This window comes from Silene latifolia, chromosome 4 (assembly GCF_048544455.1).
Source record: "Silene latifolia isolate original U9 population chromosome 4, ASM4854445v1, whole genome shotgun sequence".
Classification (NCBI taxonomy): domain Eukaryota; kingdom Viridiplantae; phylum Streptophyta; class Magnoliopsida; order Caryophyllales; family Caryophyllaceae; genus Silene; species Silene latifolia.
The window spans coordinates 99638234-99657458 of NC_133529.1; positions in this window are offsets into that span (position 1 = coordinate 99638234).

Consider the following 19225-nt stretch of genomic DNA (forward strand, 5'->3'; position numbering starts at 1 on the left):
ATTTGAGTCTATTGGCCACCATTTTACTAATAACCTTGTAGAAAGTGGTACAATATGCAATGGGTCTGTAATTGATACGTCTGTCGTATACCTATAAAAAATAACCAACTGGCTCTAACTAATATAGCTAGGGAAGTCGGGTCGATCTCCACAGGGAGACGGGAAAATGTCAGCTTTGTCTAAGTTCGTCACGGTAACCAAACTGGGGGTTTTTAATTGTATTGTTCTAAACTAATGAGAGTAAGAAAGAGAATAAGGTAGAGAAAAAGGATTAAACAGATAAGGAAAGCAGCTAAGACAGACGGTTCACCATGATCATTCAGTCAAGTAATCTAGGTTTCAGGTTAGTGCAAGTATAGTCTAAGGAGCAGTGAATATCTCCTTTCGGTCTCAATTCGCCCTAAAGCACAAATAGCTTAGCTCTCGCTCTCACTATAGTGCCCTATTGTTCGCTACGAGTCTCACCCTTTCCAACCTTTCGGTCCAGGTCAAGGTTTACTATGATTTAAATGCCTAATTGCTTCGACTCAATTAGACAAATACAGACAAATGCAACAATTAATAACAAAGACTGCACCAGCATTATGGCAACTACTATCCCTTCATAATCATGGATCCCCTAGTCTTAGCAGGGGAAATTAGCTATGCATCACTATTGAATCAACAACAATAACATATAAGTAATTGAAATTAAACATACTAACAAAGCTAATAGAGATTGAATAGGGTAAAGATGATAGCAATGAAGGAAAGAAAGAAATAAAGAAACAATTAAGATTAAGGAATTAAGAAGGAATAATAATACCGATCATAAATCCGAATTTGAGTAGCAAAAGGGTAGAAAGAGAGCAAAATCCAAGAAACAGTAGGAAATGATAGAGTAAAAGTGAATGAGGAAGAGTCACGCAGTCTACTGTATTTAGTAGCATACGAAAATACCCCTCTAAACCTAATATATAACTAAATTACAAAAGCCCATACGAAAATAGGCGGAAAAACTTTAATACAGGCAAAACCACTCGATCGAGTGAAAATAAACCACTCGATCGAGCAACTAAGCACCAAACCCCTCGACCGAGTGGAATTAAACCACTCGATCGAGTAACTCCTTGTAATGCCTACTTGATTGAATACTGGGACTGCTCGATCGAGTAACCTTCAGTATATAAAGCATTCGATCGACTAGAAAAGTAGTCGATCGAGCTATCTTGGTACGTTTAGGCGCTAAACACCTTCCGAAACCAGCTCACGCGTCTCCAAAATGATAGATTCCAAGCTCCGACTTCTTGTTCTCCATAAATGCATGCAAATGGGACGAGTTTAGGCTCGATTTAGCTCCTCTTTGGTTTATTCCTGCAATTTATATAAAACGAACCAAAGTAGAATATTTGGGAGTATTTGTAGCCAGATGCTACACAAATAGTATAGAAATGCGTGTAAAAATGAGGTCAAAACCTTATATAAAATACACGCATCAGTAATCAAGCACAAAAGAAGGAGTGTCAGTCTTAGGCACCAACACCAGCAAAGTGGAGGTTGCAGCTTTCGAAAGAGCACCCTTCTCAAAAAACTCATGAACATCAGCCTGGAAATCAGCCCCTACAATGGACCAGGCATCAATGAAGAATCCAGAAGTGAAACCATCCACCCCAGGACTTTTATGACGATCAATAGACTTCAGAGCAGCCATGAGCTCCTGATTTGAAAAGGAGGCCACCAGGTACTGCTTCTAACCCTCATCTAAAACTCCATTGTGGAACAGCTCGAGGGGGAGAGGTTGAACATGAGAAGAAGACCCTAGCAGCTTCTCATAGAAAGCAACAAAAGCCCCCCTATCTCTTCAGGGCCCTTACAAAGCTTACCTCCATCATCTGTAAGAGTACCAATTGTATTCCTGGTGCGCCTATCAGCAATTTTATCATAAAAATACTTAGTGTTAGCATCATTTAAATTCTATTGCTCCACTTTTGCTCTCTATTTTAACATTCCCAACTCAGCTTTTTTCATCACTGTATAGCAATGAAGTAAATTCTTCTCCTTATCAAGTAAACCAATGCTGAGAGGCTCAGTTTGAAGCTTTAGCTGACAGCTAAGGAGCTCTTGTTTTGCAGCCTTAACCCTGCTACTGATATTGATGAAAGCCTCTTTATGCGGCTTTTTTAGTCCAATTTTTAGGGATTTGAGTTTTTGGAAAAGGATGCTAATCTTACTTCCATAAAACTGACCAGTCCAGTATTGCTGCACACAGGAGTGGAACTGGGGAGAGAGAGACCAACTCTCAAGGTATCTGAAGGTCCTCCCCCTCTTTTGAGTCCCCCTATTAACTTGAACCAGCATAAGGGAGTGATCAGAGACCCCAGATGGGAGAAAGCTAGCAGTATAATTAACCTGAGTCAACCAAGTGGAGTGACCCAAGATCCTATCTAACTTAGCCCATTTTAGATGCTCCCCTTGTCTATTAGACCAGGTAAAATGGCAACCTATAGCTGGGTGATAAGATAGACCACACTTCTCTAAACTCTCCTGAAATTCCTCCATGTCTCCATAATGTATCTGATCACTCCCACATCGTTCCTCAGCCTGTAGAGTGACATTGAAGTCCCCTAAAAAGCACCAAGGCTTAGAGACAATGCATCGAAGGTGATGAAGGGAATCCCAGTGACTTCTCCTCTGAATACCCAGATTAAACGCATAAACAAAAGTCATCTCATAAGAAGTTTGAGTAGCATGATGCAGCACATCACAATGAATATGCTGAGCCAGGATCAACCATCACAAAAACCTCACCCTCCTGAGTTCAACCAACTTCTTGTCCCGTGTCAACCTGTTCTGGTACAGTGAGCTGTTGAAATTTATTGTCTAAATTCACAGAGACACTAGCCTTGCAATGTTGTGTAGGTTGACTTTTTGCCTGAGGCTTGTCATACTCATCTTCTAGTTGAGTAGCTGGAGGAGTGTGTAAGTCAGGCACACTATCCTCTGGCACCACCATAACACCAGTTATGGACGTGGGCCCACCTACATGCCGAGTCGATCTGTCGGGCGTATATCGGTCTTTTAAAAGCCACGCTCGGCGGCGTAAGAATACTTTCGACCGGATCGTTTTAGACCGGTCGGTTTCGTCTCGATAAGGCTCTCGAAACGATTAGAGATGTTTGGAGTCGCCACCAAGCATTTGTGGGATGCTTGGAACCCGTTTGAATCCACTTTATACCTAGGTCAACCAAGGCAAAAAGCGGTGTTTGACATAGGTACTAAAGATAAGGAATCGTCCCTCTTTAGCATCCTATCTCTAGAATGACTCTCGTACGCCCTGGATAAGGTCGTCCACTATCCAAAGTTTCTGAGTAAGAGGTGAAGGTGCGTATTGGGAAGCCCTTTAATCAGACACCCAATCCCGCCCGCGGTAGCGGCCTCTACTGATCGATCTTGGTTGGTTGAATGCCAAAGTTGATAAAACGGGTAAATACATGAATGCGCATCCACTAGTTTAAACCTAACATGTGAGCTTTCTATGTCGGTTGATTTAATCCAAGTATCAAGTATAAGATGTCAAGTTGGATTTATGGTTGATTTGCATGCAAGACGGAAATTAAACATTCATTTACCGAATTAGGTTTATGGTGCATAACGTGATCCATTTGTCTTAGTAAGGCATTTTGCAAATATGATGTTGAATGGGCAGATTCATCATCTGACCCGTCCTGTATTCGGCTTAGCCGAAGTCGGGATCATCCTAGACGAATGCTGAAAGGGGAACAGACCCCGCATTAGGCAACCAGATGAGGCGCGTGCCTGTAATACTCCGTATTTATAAGTCTCTGGGTACTCTATCGAGTAGGCCTTACTCTGTCGAGTAAGGGAGAGTTGCGTTTTAAAATAGTTTCTGACCTGTTGGGTACTCGATCGAGTAAGGGGGTACTCGATCGAGTACCTTAGCTACTCGATCGAGTAGCCGGTTTACGGGGAGTTATTTCTCGGGTTTTGTTAATTATGCGATTAAGGTATATAATCTTTTCCGTCATCATTCTAAACACTTTTCAAAACCTAAATTCTTGTCAAAAGAGAAAGCAAAGTACGTTCATCCCTTTAATCGCATTGTTAGCAAATCCCGGAGTTTGGAAGGTCGGTTTTCATCGTTTGTTATACCGTTGAGATCCTTGCGTCGAGGGTAAGATCTATGTACCCTTTTTACTGCTTTTCCTTTAAGTTGGTTAAACCCTAATATGGGGATTTGGGGGTTTTTGTGTAGATTGTGATTCGGTAGTGTTTATATGTTTGTATGATAGGAGGAGGTTTTGTAGAAGAGGCTTTTTGATACAGTTGTAGAGACCGTATGATAGTTGTGCTTTCCAGGTAGGATTTCCTACTCAGTATTAGGCCCTGTTCTTTTGGACTTAATTTCAGTTCTAATAAGTTCGATTCGATTCGATTCACTCCATTCGATTCGATTCGATTCGATTCAGCTCCATTCGATTGATTGATTGATTGATTCGATTGAATCGATTCGATTGATTGATTCGATTCATATTAGTTTATTTCAACATTACTATTATTATTCTTATTGATATCATTATTATTATTATTATTATTTTTTATAATGTATTTATTATTATTATTATTATTATTATTATATTATTTTTATATTTATTATATTACTATTATATTTATTAATAATTAATTCGTATTGTTTATATTATTATATTTATATTTAATATATTTATTATTATTATTATCATTATTATCATTATTATCATTATTATATTATATTTATTATTTTATTAATATATTCGTTATTATTAATATTATTGATAATATATTTAATATTATTATATTAATAAGTTATAATATTATATTTATTATTTTATTAATATAGTCATTATTATTAATATTATTAATCACATATTTATTATTATTATATTTAATATTATTATATTAATAAGTTATTATATTAGACCTATTATTATTATTATTATATTATTATTTATTTTTTAGTTATTATTATTAATATATTATATTATTATTAATAATGTTATCATTTATATTACTAATATATTACTATTATTACTATATTTATTATTATATTACTATTTTATTTTTTATATATCTTATTAAATTATTATTATTAGATTATATTATTAGATTATATTAATATATTATTATTATTATTATTAATGAATAATATTATAATAATATTTATTATTATTATTATTATTGGTATTATTTTTATTATAATATTTAGTATTATTATTATTATTATTATTAATATAATCTTTTTATTATTATTTGATTGATTGATTCGATCGATTCGATTGATTGATTCGATTGATTCGATTCCATTCGATTGATTCGATTGATTCACTCCATTGATTGATTCGATTGATTCGATTGATTGATTGACAATTTCAGTCCAAAAGAACAGGGCCTTAGTCCATAATGGGATGATTGTTGATGTGTTGAGATTGATTGTTTAATATCGTAGTTGTATTGTGACGGCTGTGATTGTGATTGTGATTGTGATTGTTTGTCTCTGGTTCTCGAGATGCGTTCTCGGCTGAGTGGAGTCACTTGCGGGAGTGGCTTCACGCCCTAGTTTCGCCTAATGTGGAACCCGCCACAGGAGGCATGTGCACATTAATGGACAGGGTTATCGCTCGGTATGATGAGCGGGGCTTAGGTGGGAACGGTTGCGGTCCCCCGCTGGCAGGGCTGGTCCAGTGGACAGTCGGTGATTGAGATTGATGGGATTGGTGTGATTGTGTGTATGTGTGACGGTTAAGCTCTCTGTTTATCGTATTGTTGATATATATATAAGTTGTGTGATTAGTACTGACCCCGGTTGTTGTTTTGTAAAACCTGCGGTGATCCATTCGGGGATGGTGAGCAGTAATTGAGCGAGGTTTGAGTTGAGTGCAGGATAGTGGGATGTGCCACCGTCGACGATAGAAGTCTTCATTTGTAGTTTTATTAGTTTTATAACATTTGATTATTTGAGACGAGTTGGTTTGAGAAATTGTACCCATATTTTGGGATTTGGTTTCAGTTGTAATTTTCACTAAAGTTATATTATTTAAAGTTGTTTCGTTATTGTCTTATGAATATCATGCCTCGGGTAACCGATATGGTGGCATCCTTATACCTGAGTGGTCCTGGTAAGGCACTTGGATTATGGGGGTGTTACAAATGGTATCAGAGCGACGATCCTGAAACCTGTAACCAATAAATCTAATGAATATAGGGATTCAATTAAAATGAACCCGGGGTAAAGGTTGTAGGAGCTAATGCAAAGGCTTGGGAGACGTCCTGAAGTCGCGAACTTGCCCTACAATTTTGAACCGGTCACATGGGGGGTGTATGTCAAGGTCGTATGTGTTGTTTGGTTAGCTTGAGTGTGAATGTGATAAAGTGTGTGTAATTGTTGAATGTTTGAAGTAGGAGGTTGAGAATGTGAAAGAAAGACCGATGATATATGTAGAACTGTTGTTGGAATGAGAAACATGATGAATGTTTTACTATGTGGCGTTTAATAACATGATATTGTTATTTCGTTAGCTATATGAGGAGTTGCGTAGCATTATATGCCTAGTTATGATATAATGTTGGAGTTTATGAAGTAGTTTATAATGTTGGGATATGATATAGCATGCGGGTAGTGTTTTCGAGTTAGCATGACTCGATCGAGTGGGACTGACTTGATCGGGTGGGTGTTTGACGATTTTGAATCCAGAATCGTGTTTTTGGGCACTCGATCGAGTACCTCGGGCACTCGATCGAGTAGGGGGTCACTCGATCGAGTAGCCTGGCTACTCGGTCGAGTATGTTAGAGATCAGAAGGTCTGTTTTGAGTCTGAAGTCGGGGCACTCGATCGAGTATAGTGGGCACTCGATCGAGTAGCCTGTTACTCGATCGAGTAGGTATAGGCACTCGATCGAGTAGGGCCTGGGCATCTTGTTTTCGTGTTTTGAGGTTTTGGCGCGTATGTTTATATCCACCCCTTTTCTGATATAGTTTCAAGATGCCGCCCAAGAAGAATGCTTTGTATGCGAGAGCTGAGCTTATGAACATAGATGATGTCGTTAAGATGTTGGAGCATCAGGATGCTCTTACGGAGGCTTTAAAGACAGTGGGAAAGGATAAGGATAAGGATAAGGAGAAGGAGGTTGATCATTCTAAAATCAGCCTCTATATAGCGAGGTTTAACCCGAAAGAGTACAAGGGGGTTGGGGAGCCTAATCTTCTTGATAACTGGCATAGAGAGATGGAGAACATACTAGATTTGGTTCACTGTCCTGATGAGATGAGAGTAGAACAGGCTGCGTTCTATCTGAGGGAGGCAGCTGGCAAGTGGTGGGATACGGTGAAAGTGAGTGCTAAGGAGTTGTATGCGAACTAAGGTTTACCTGCTATACCTTGGGAAGAGTTTCGTAAGGCTATGAGGAAAGAGTTTGTACCAGAACATGTGAGGAGTAAGTTGAGAGAGGAGTTTGATAGTTTTAAGATGACATCTGACATGTCTGTGGCCGAGTACTACAGGCAATTCAATGAGAAGTCTAGGTATGCTGAGGATATGGGTTTGAGTGAGGAGAACCTAACGCTGAGGTTTGAGAGGGGTTTGACCCCTAAGATTATGGATAAGTTACCCGTGGGAGTCCTTACTGACGTTAGGGAAGCTTATGAGAGGGCTGGGAGAGCTGAGAGGTTGGTAGAGATGGCTAAGGAGAGGTTAGGTGTTGAGAAAAGGAAGTCTGAGAGCGAGGGTGGTGGCCAATCTAGTCACAAGAAAGGCAACCACAATCAATCTAGAGGGTTTTCTTCTAGGTCAGGGTTCAGTGCTGGGGCTTCCTTTGGGCGTGGCCGTGGAAGTGTTAGTGGTAGTTGGGGAACGACCTGCTTCGGTTGTGGTGGTGTAGACCACAAGAGACATGAGTGCACAAGTGCACTGGGAACTTTCCAGAGACCTGCGCAGAGCTATGCGAGCAATAGACCAACTGGATCATGGTCAAACCGGGGAAGTCAGAGCTATCAGAGTGGAGGTAACCGCAATGACGGTAATTCTTATCAGAAACCACCGACGAACAACAACAACAATCAAGGGTCGGGTGCTAAGCCGACCACATCACCAAGATCTTGTCCGGGAGGTGGACGAGGAAGACAAGTGGAAAGCTGTTCAAGATGGAGAAGAAAGCAGCTGAGGAGGATGCACACGTTATCACTGGTACTTTTCTTGTTAACGGTATTCATACCTTTGTTTTGTTTGATTCGGGGGCGTCTCAGTCGTTTGTATCTTCGAGTCATGTTAAACGGTTGGGTTTGAGAGTATATGAGTCTGTTAGTGAGAAAGTTTTTATACCTTCGGGTGAGTCTGTATCATGTAGGAGGTTATATAGGGATGTACATATGATAGTTGGTCAAGTTGATCTACCTGTAGACTTGCTAGAGTTTCCTTTTAACGGTTTTGAGATGATAGTTGGAATGGATTGGCTGGGAAAGTATAAAGCTAAGATAGACTATCATCAAAAGAAAGTGACTTTGAGGGGTCCTAAGGGTGTTAGTGTGTCTTATCGTGGGTTTCTAGTCAAACCCAAAGTTAAGTTGATTGCAGCTGTTACTTTGAAGTCATATCTGAGGAAGGGATGTCCTTTGATATTGTGCCATGTAAGAGATGACCGGATAGAGAGTCCGACAGTTGATCAGATACCAGTGGTGGGAGAGTTTGAGGATGTGTTTCCGGAGGAGATTCCGGGATTGCCACCGAGGAGAGAGATAGATTTCACAGTTGAGTTGAAACCGGGGACGGGGCCAATCTCTAAGGCACCGTACCGTATGGGTCCTAAGGAGATGGAGGAGCTTAGGAAGCAGTTGGATGATCTGATAAAGAAGGGATACATTAGACCAAGTGTATCGCCGTGGGGAGCACCAGTTCTTTTTGTGAAGAAGAAAGATGGGAGTTTGAGGTTGTGCATAGACTATAGAGAGCTGAACCGAGTGACAGTGAAGAACAAGTATCCTTTGCCAAGGATAGATGACTTGTTTGATCAGTTGAGTGGTGCATCAGTCTTTTCCAAGATTGATTTGAGGTCGGGGTATCATCAAGTGAAGATTAGAGATATGGACATACCAAAGACAGCTTTCACGTCGAGGTATGGCCATTATGAGTATGTGGTGATGCCGTTTGGGTTGTCTAATGCACCGGCAGTGTTTATGGATTTGATGAATAGGATCTTCATAGTTTTTGGACAAGTTTGTAGTGGTGTTTATCGATGACATCTTAGTCTACTCTAAGACTAAGGAGGAGCATGAGGAGCATCTGAGGATTGTGTTGCAGACTTTGAGGGAGCATGAGTTATATGCTAAGCTATCCAAATGTGAGTTCTGGTTAGCGAAAGTTGCTTTTCTGGGGCATGTGATCTCTAAGGATGGAGTAGCTGTGGATCCGGCTAAGATTGAAGCAGTGACAAAGTGGGAAGCACCAAAGAATGTTGCTGAGATCAGAAGTTTCTTGGGTTTAGCTGGATACTACAGTCGGTTCATGAAAGATTTCTCCAAGATAGCTAGACCTATGACAGCGTTGATGAGGAAAGAGAACAGGTTTCGTTGGGATGAGAGTTGTGAAACGGCGTTCCAAACATTAAAGGAGCGTTTGACCACAGCTCCTATCTTAGCATTGCCTGAGGGGATTGAGAACTTTGAGGTTTATACGGATGCCTCAAAGAATGGGTTGGGATGTGTGTTGATGCAGAACGGTAAGGTGATTGCCTATGCTTCTAGGCAATTGAAGCCTTATGAGGAGAACTACCCTACTCATGATCTGGAATTGGGTGCAGTGGTGTTTGCTCTCAAGATTTGGAGACATTACCTTTATGGAGCAATCTTTAAGGTATTTTCTGATCACAAGAGTCTTAAATACATCTTCACTCAAAAGGAGTTGAACATGAGACAGAGGAGGTGGATGGAGCTGATTGGCGACTATGACATGGAAATTATCTACCATGAAGGGAAAGCCAATGTTGTTGCAGATGCTTTGAGTAGGAAGAGTGTACATTCTTTGTGTACAGCTCTATCCTTGATGAGGTTGAGAGATGAGGTAGCGAGATTTATGATACATATGATGCAGAAAAGAGATGCCATGGGTGATTTGACAGTGCAGCTTGATCTTTATGATGATATTCGAGCTAAACAGGCGTTGGATCCTAAGATACTAGAGTGGAGAGCTGGAGTAGAGAAAGGGATAGTGTCTCGATTCTCTATTCATACAGATGGTAGTTTGAGGTTCAACGGTAGGTGGTGTGTCCCTAAAGATGAGGAGTTGAAAAAGACTATCATGACAGAGGCACATAATACACCATATTCAGTTCATCCAGGTGGAGATAAGTTGTATAAGGATTATAAGAATACGTTTTGGTGGCCTGGGATGAAGAAAGAGACAGCTGAGTTTGTGGCCCGTTGTTTGACATGCCAGAGAGTTAAAGGGGAACAACGACGACCACAAGGTAAGATTCAGTCTTTAACGGTACCTGAGTGGAAGTGGGAATCCATTTCCATGGATTTTATCGTGGGTTTGCCAAAGAGTCAACTGAGTAACAACATGATTTGGGTAATAGTGGATCGACTGACAAAGTCAACTCACTTTGTTCCAATGAAAGATACATGGACTAAAGCACAATTGGCTATGGCTTATCGAAAGAACGTGCTTAAGTTACATGGAGTCCCTAAGGACATAGTGTCTGACAGAGATGCGAGATTTATATCAAGGTTTTGGAAAGAGTTGCAGGAATCGTTGGGAACAACTTTGAAAATGAGTACAGCATTTCATCCTGCGACAGACGGGCAGACTGAGAGAACGATCAAAACACTTGAGGATATGCTACGAGCTTGTGTGATGGATTTTGGTGGTAGCTGGGAACAAAGGTTGGACTTGATAGAGTTTTCTTATAACAACAGCTACCACACCAGTATTGGTATGGCACCGTTTGAGGCTTTGTATGAGACGAGATGTAGGAGTCCAATATGTTGGGACGATAGTGCTGAGGCAGTGGTTTTAGGACCAGAGATGGTACATGAGATGGTTGAACAGATTAAGATGATCAGGGAACGGATGAGAGCAGCTCAGGATAGGCAAAAGAGTTATGCAGATCTACATCGCCGAGATATAGAGTTTCAGGTTGGGGACAAGGTTCTTTTGAAAGTGTCTCCTATGCGTGGGGTTATGAGATTTGGGAAGAAAGGCAAGCTGAGTCAGAAGTTTATCGGGCCTTATGAGATCTTGGAGCGAGTTGGGGAAGTTGCATATCGTCTGGCTTTACCAGCTGCGTTAGAGAGAGTGCATAATGTGTTTCATGTATCGCAGCTGCGGAAGTATGTGAGTGACCCGTCACATGTGTTAGAGGCAGAGAACTTAGAGCTAGATGAGTCCTTATCATATCTTGAGGTGCCTAAGCAGATTCTTGACCGAAAGGTTAGGAAGACTAGGAGTGGTGAGACAGTTTTGCTTAAGATCCTTCGGTCGAACCACGAGACCGAGGAAGCTACATGGGAGCCAGAGGAGGCCATGAAAGAGCGTTACCCTTTTCTCTTTGATCAGGTATGTATGGTTACGGGGACGTAACCTTGTTTCTTTTAGGGGGGTAGGAGATGATCGCAAAGAGTTTTTAAGAGTTTTATACCCTTTTTGTATGTTGTGTCGGTATGTTTGTCGGGATGAGTTGGGTTAGTAACATGTTTTATGTTGAGTTTTGTTTTGGTTGTTGAGTCGGAAGTGTTGTGGTAGTACCTTTGTTTGGTTGTGGTTTGAACTTCGGGGACGAAGTTGTTTTTAAGGAGGGAAGACTGTAATACTCCGTATTTATAAGTCTCTGGGTACTCTATCGAGTAGGCATTACTCTGTCGAGTAAGGGAGATTTGCGTTTTAAAATAGTTTCTGACCTGTTGGATACTCGATCGAGTAACTATGATACTCGATCGAGTAAGGGGGTACTCGATCGAGTACCTTAGCTACTCGATCGAGTAGTCGGTTTACGGGGAGTTATTTCTCGGGTTTTGTTAATTATGTGATTAAGGTATATAATCTTTTCCGTCATCATTCTAAACACTTTTCAAAACCTAAATTACTGTCAAAGAGAGAAAGCAAGTACGTTCATTCCTTTAATCGCATTGTTAGTAAATCCCGGAGTTTGGAAGGTCGGTTTTAATCGTTTGTTATACCGTTGAGATTCTTGCGTCGAGGGTAAGATCTATGTACCCTTTTTACTGCTTTTCCTTTAAGTTGGTTAAACCCTAATATGGGGATTTGGGGGTTTTTGTGTAGATTGTGATTCGGTAGTGTTTATATGTTTGTATGATAGGAGGAGGTTTTGTAGAAGAGGCTTTTTGATACGGTTGTAGACCGTCGATAGTTGTGCTTTCGGTAGGATTTCTACTCAAGTATTAGTCCCATAATGGGATGAATGTTGATGTGTTGAGATTGATTGTTTAATATCGTAGTTGTATTGTGACGGCTGTGATTGTGATTGTGATTGTGATTGTTTGTCTCTGGTTCTCGAGATGCGTTCTCGGCTGAGTAGAGTCACTTGCGGGAGTGGCTTCACGCCCTAGTTTCGCCTCCTGTGGAACCCGCCATAGGAGGGATGTGCACATTAATGGACAGGGTTATCGCTCGGTATGATGAGCGGGGCTTAGGTGGGAACGGCTGCGGTCCCCCACTGGCAGGGCTGGTCCAGTGGACAGTCGGTGATTGAGATTGATGGGATTGGTGTGATTGTGTGTATGTGTGACGGTTAAGCTCTCTGTTTATCGTATTGTTGATATATATATAAGTTGTGTGATTAGTACTGACCCCGGTTGTTGTTTTGTAAAACCTGCGGTGATCCATTCGGAGATGGTGAGCAGTAATTGAGCAAGTTTGAGTTGAGTCTTTGGGATATTTGGGATGTGCCACCGTCTGACGATAGAAGTCTTCCGCTGTAGTTTTATTAGTTTTATAACATTTCAGTTAACTCAGTAGACAGTTGGTTTGAGAACTTGTACCCGTATTTTGGGATTTGGTTTCAATTGTACTTTTCACTAAAGTTATATTATTTAAAGTTGTTTCGTTATTGTCTTATGAATATCATGCCTCGGGTAACCGATATGGTGGCATCCTTATACCTGAGTGGTCCTGGTAAGGCACTTGGAGTATGGGGGTGTTACAGTGCCTGTTGGCGATGCAAAGAGGTCTCCCCTGGTTTGAAAATAGAAAAAGGAAAGGCCTGTTAGGCGCGGGTCAGCACACGATGGAAGACGTGTTCTGGCCATTGAAGAAGTTTGTCAAATGTTTTGAAGAACGGGTGTTTGAACCCGTTTTGGTTTGAAAAGGCCGTTTAGGCCGCTTTTGTATTAATTTAAAGAACGGGACTTGAATAATCGTCATTGTTTTGACAATATTCGTTGTCGGGTTCGATTTTGTAAGCTTGACATGAATAGTTTTGAAAATAATTATGAACTAGTTATTTTAAGTTCATTTGTTTGTAATTATTCAATATTCATCATCGTACTCGGGTTAAAATTCGACATGGTATATGGAACCAAGGATGACTTTGTGTTGGTGACTAATGCATTTGTTTTGAAGATGTAAAGGAATGAAGAAAGGCTATAAAATATCTTTCAAAATGTAAAGAAATGAAATAAAAGGCTTTAAAATACCTTTTAAAATGTAATTAACCAAATATTATCACCGAAACACGGATTAAACCATCATGCTATTAGGAACCAAGGGTGAAAAATATTTTATGTTTAAAAACTTATAAAAATGGTTTGAAAATACTTGCAATGGTAAAAACCGATTACAAATATGAAATGAAAATAAAGGAGATGAAGAGACCAAACACGGTTTGGATTTGAAGGTGAGGCAGGCTGCTTTAGGCGCGAGCCTGTGTGCTACATAAGTAGCCTCTGCCTCAACCAAAAATCCGGTTTTGGCTCATTCTTCCCAAGTTTTGGACCATGTTATGCATGATTTAGCATGTTATAGTCATGAAACATATGAAAACATGATAAAAGAAGATTTTTTTACACCCTCATACTTACATGCTAGGCTTATGGCGAGAAATTGACGTAAATGTATCAACTCATTTGGTCGGAAAACTCGGTTTAAAACCGTTTTGGTAAGTAAAAAGAGTGTTTTAATTTGTTAAGTTTAGTGATGGTGTAGTGGTCGAGATGATCGCTCAAGTGATTTAATGCACGATGACGGTACCAAACAATGTATAAGGCTTGTGTTTACGATCGGTAGGTCGTAAACACGTGTTGGATTATGACTTGAGAAGTCGAGTCTAGAATTTTAAGGGAGAAAAGAGGGGGCGGACACTCGCGTAACTCTCAAATGGTGGCATTTGAGGGTTATTTATAGGAGAATGAGTGGTTGTGTGAGTTTTGAGCGACGTGGCCACCTGGGCTGCTCAAAGAGACGCGAGCCATGCAGCTCGTCTTCGAGGTGTCTTGTCACTATCACACGAATGCAATCATGATTTGTTCTATCCTAGGATTTGGATGAACATGTTTGGTACTTGACTATGTAAGATTCCGGGAAATCTTAACATAGAAGCATTTGAGTGGTTTGTTTTTTGCGTTTGACTCGGTTTGACTCGTTGTTGGAGTCGGGATTTGAATTTTGAGTCGATTTTTGGTCCGGTGTCGGTTTTGACTCTAGTTAGTATCATTGCGACCCCGTCGTCATGCATTAAACACTCCAGGTAATTTTGAAAAGTTTTGAAATGTTTTATTTTCGAAATCGTTTTAAGTTTTCCGACGTAAAGTTGTACACAAACTGTCGATCAAACGTTGCGATTCCTAAGCATGTTGTAGTCCGATAATCATCGGGTGTTTGTTGGAGTCTCAGCAGATACTGGGTATCAACACCAGTAGTGCCAAGAACCTTAGTGACAGGTTCCTTAGCAGCCTCCAAATCTGGACCATTCTTAGGAGCCTCTGAAACAATGCCAGGCTTAGGCCTATAGACCTGCCGAGGCTTCCCCTTCTGACCTACCCTGCACTTATCCATGGGTGTGGCCAATCTTCCTGCCTTTGGAACAAAAATATGGAATCCATTCATAAGTAACCTTCTGCAAAATACGTCCCCGGAAAGGAGTATTCAACCAAATTGCCCCTGGTAGTTCTTTAGAAATATCCACTTCAAGGAGGATCCTGGCAAAGGCAAGCTTACTCTTCTCAGTGGTTACCTCATCTGCACAGACATGTTTCCCCACAGAACTAGCAACCTTACTTAAACCAGCAGCAGACCAGAAACATGGGTCCAAGTTATGAAAGAGCACGCAAATTGGGACAGTCGAAACCTGTGTCAGTTCTTCAACAATAGTAAGGCTCCAATCCTTAAAACACAAGAGGAAACCCATTCAAATTCCATGAATCATTTTTAATGATGTTCAAATCCTCCTCACAAAAGAATCGAAAGTAGAACCACCCTTTTGCAAAGTAGAGAACTTGAGGGGTGGTAATATGATTCCAGGATTTACTCACTAAGGAGTCAATTTCCACCACAAAGGTACTCTTCCCCAACACAGTTCCAAATAACGTGTATTTCCAGTACTCAATTTCCTCAGAAATATCAGTTTCCTCAATATTAACACCATCCGCACCCGGTTTAATATACGAAAGAGCCATACCTTTGCTAGTAGAAGACTTCAGCATCTGAGAGTAGGTTTTCTTAGGCGGTTGAGTTGCCGTTGCTGGCTTTTGCACAGACTTCTGAGTGCTAGACGATGTTGTGTGCTCGATAACTTCAGAAAGCGTAACCCTAGGAGGGACAGGAGGATCAACTTTCTCATCCTCCTCATCCGTAGTCACCACCGGTGGAGCCACCAGTTTTTTGGCCGGCCGGCCCCGAGGCATGGTAACAGCTCAGTGACCCAAGGTGAACCACCTTGAGTTACCCGAATTAGAGAGGATTTAGATGTAGAGAGATGTAGAGAGAGAAGGGACCAAATTATTATCATTATTATTATCATTATCATCACCGTTATTATCATTATCATCATCATCATTATCATCATCATTATCATCATTATTATCATCATTATTATGATCATTATCATCATCATCATCATCATTATCATCATCATTATTATCATTATTATTACCATTATCATTATTATTATTGTTATTGTTATTGTTATTGTTATTGTTATTGTTATTGTTATTGTTATTGTTATTGTTATTGTTATTGTTATTATTGTTATTATTATTGTTATTATTATTATTATTATTATTATTATTATTATTATTATTATTATTATTATTATTATTATTATTATTATTATTATTATTATTATTATTATTATTATTATTATTATTATTATTATTATTATTATTCCCGAGTCAAACTCCTTTATCACGTGTAGTCAACCCCTCGGTCAATATTTCCCGACTCATCTATTATTTTATTATTAATTATCGTCTTATCTGCAATTATTAATACAAATGCCTCTTAATTAGTTATTTGAATTACATAATTTATTCTTATAAATACTTATCAAATTACGGGGTATTAAAAAGATACAGTACAATATTCTGTCATTAAAATAGAATACATTTTGTACATTCGATCAAGGTTTTTTTTTCTTAACTAAATTGATTTTAATATTAACCATTTTATTGATAAAACAATCTTGTAAAACAAGTCAAAATTTGACTCAAAGTTATTGGATTAGAGGTTTTTGCTTAGTATCATTGGGGTGCGCCTCAACTTATCGAAATGCTTGGTCGATAAATAGAATATATGTGTCACTAGTTTTAAGCCCGTGCAATTTTGCACGGATTTACTTATTACACTTGCAGTAAACAAAACTTATCGAACTTTTAATTAAAACACCACTAAATAATATTTTTAATAAAACTAATCAACAACACCCAATAAATACAAAGGTGTAACTTGGAAAGTTTCTCTGTAAATTACATTAATGTTGAACTAGCTAATTGGGGGTATTTGGTAAATGGCATATTGATCAACTTTTAGCATATTCAAGGATTTTATCATGTTTGACCAATTAATATGCTAATTTTAGTATTTGGTAATCAACGTATTAAAACAACATATTTGGGGTCAATATGTTGTTTTACAATACAATGGCCCTGTTTGGTAAATAGCATATTGAGCAAAATTAGTAGATTCCGGCGTAATTAGTAGTGTGACCAAGCAATCAACTATTTTCATGTGTTTGGTAAACAGCGTATTCTGGTAGCATATTGGTCGGAATCTACTATTTCTGAATCTGGTGCTATTAGCAGCATATTACATTAGCATATTGCATTTATTCATGAAACCATCCTAATTATCCTAAAATCTGCTAATTACCAAACACCCTTTTCTAATGGTGCTAATTTGTTTGACGGTCAAACCTGCTACTAAAATCTGCTAACCGTATTCTGCTAATATTATCCGCTGTTATAAATCTACTTCTACTGTTTGCCAAACAGGGCCAATATGCTGCATACCCCAGCATATTGGTCAGCATTTTTTGAAATAGAAAGTTTATCCCATTTTACAAAGGAAATTGTTACTCTACTAATTTTAATCTACTAATTGTCAAACACTTAAACTAATTCCGCTATTTATAATATGTTTGTTAAAACTTCTAATAAAATCTGCCATTTATAATCTGCTTATGCTGAAATTAATCCGCTGATTACTACACATAGCCATTTACTTTTTATCATAAAAAAGAATCTTTACACATTAGTTTCTTGCAACACTGAAAATCGCTACATAAAGCTATCAATGTCTAAAAATCAGCCTCGGAAGATAGACTTATGTAATAAGGATTGTCCATGACTTGTACTTGTTGGTGCTCGATTATATATCTTCTTAATTAAGTTTATTTAATTTTTTTTGGGTGACGGGGAACCCGCAGCCGCTATCTTCGGTGCACACTAGGTAATCCCTCAGATATATGTGATAGCCTACAAACCACGTATATTCAGGCCAAGAATTCTCCATAAGATTTTGCTCTTGGGGAGGCTTGAACCTGGGTCTCCTGGGAATTTCACCCAAATTTTAATCACTAGACTCCACCTTGCGGGCAAAGTTCATGCACAAACCAATATGCCTACAAGGCAGCAACATCTTAAAAATGCAATTGTGGGGGCTTGATCCCGGATTGCTTTGATGGTGGAAGATTGTTTCTAGTCTTCTACCACTGAGCCACTAAGATTTGATAAAAAGGTTGTTGATGAGGCTTGAACCCATGACCTCTTGATAAAGATGCACTTGCTATTACCACTGTACCACATGGATCTTGTTGATTAAAAAAAGTTGATTTGATTTTCTTCTTTATCACAATAATCGTGAATCTAAAACAAAAATAGAAGTAGTGTAAAAACTATAAGAACTATATTTGAGAAAGGTAAAATTAACGGTTTTTCTAACGTGTATCCTAACTAATTAAAAAATATTATTGAGAATATATTATATAGACTAATAGACTTGATATATTACGGAGTATAAATAGAATAAAAATTACGCAGTATAAATTTACAATTTGTAATATAAAAAACGGAGAGTGTGAATTGAACAATACTTGTTAATTTATTTCAACAAATATTTCACCAACCACATGTCTTATTTTGTTGACTGGTGTTAAAATACTCCATAATATAAAAAAATCAATCACAATATGAACAATGAATTTACGTCGAAGGAGATTATCATGCCAAAATTATAAATTGGCAAATTATTTTGAAGCAATCACGTGATACAATGTAAGATGCCAAATACCATTTGCAAACACTAGTTGAAAAGCCGCGTGCGTGTATCCAACTCTTATCCACGAAAACAAAATGAAACGGAAATTGATCCATGTAAAAGCGAAAAACATTTTATTTAGATGTTACTTGTACAAGTACAAAGGTTGTGATTTATTACATTTATATGACAACATTCCTATATATATATATATATATATATATATATAGAGGCGGGATCTCGTGAGTTGGGGTCTTATGGTGAGTTGTGAGTTGGGAAAATCTGGACCATTGGATCATGGGAAACCGAGCGCTGAGATCAAACTTATACTCCGTATGAAACACAACCAACTCACGCACTTATTAAACACATCTCGTCAACCTCTCTCCATCCACAGATTACTCTCATCAAATCTTACCTTTCAATTTCTTAACAACATTATTATTTATTAATTATCAATTAAATCAATATAAATTCCAATTATTACGAATTTG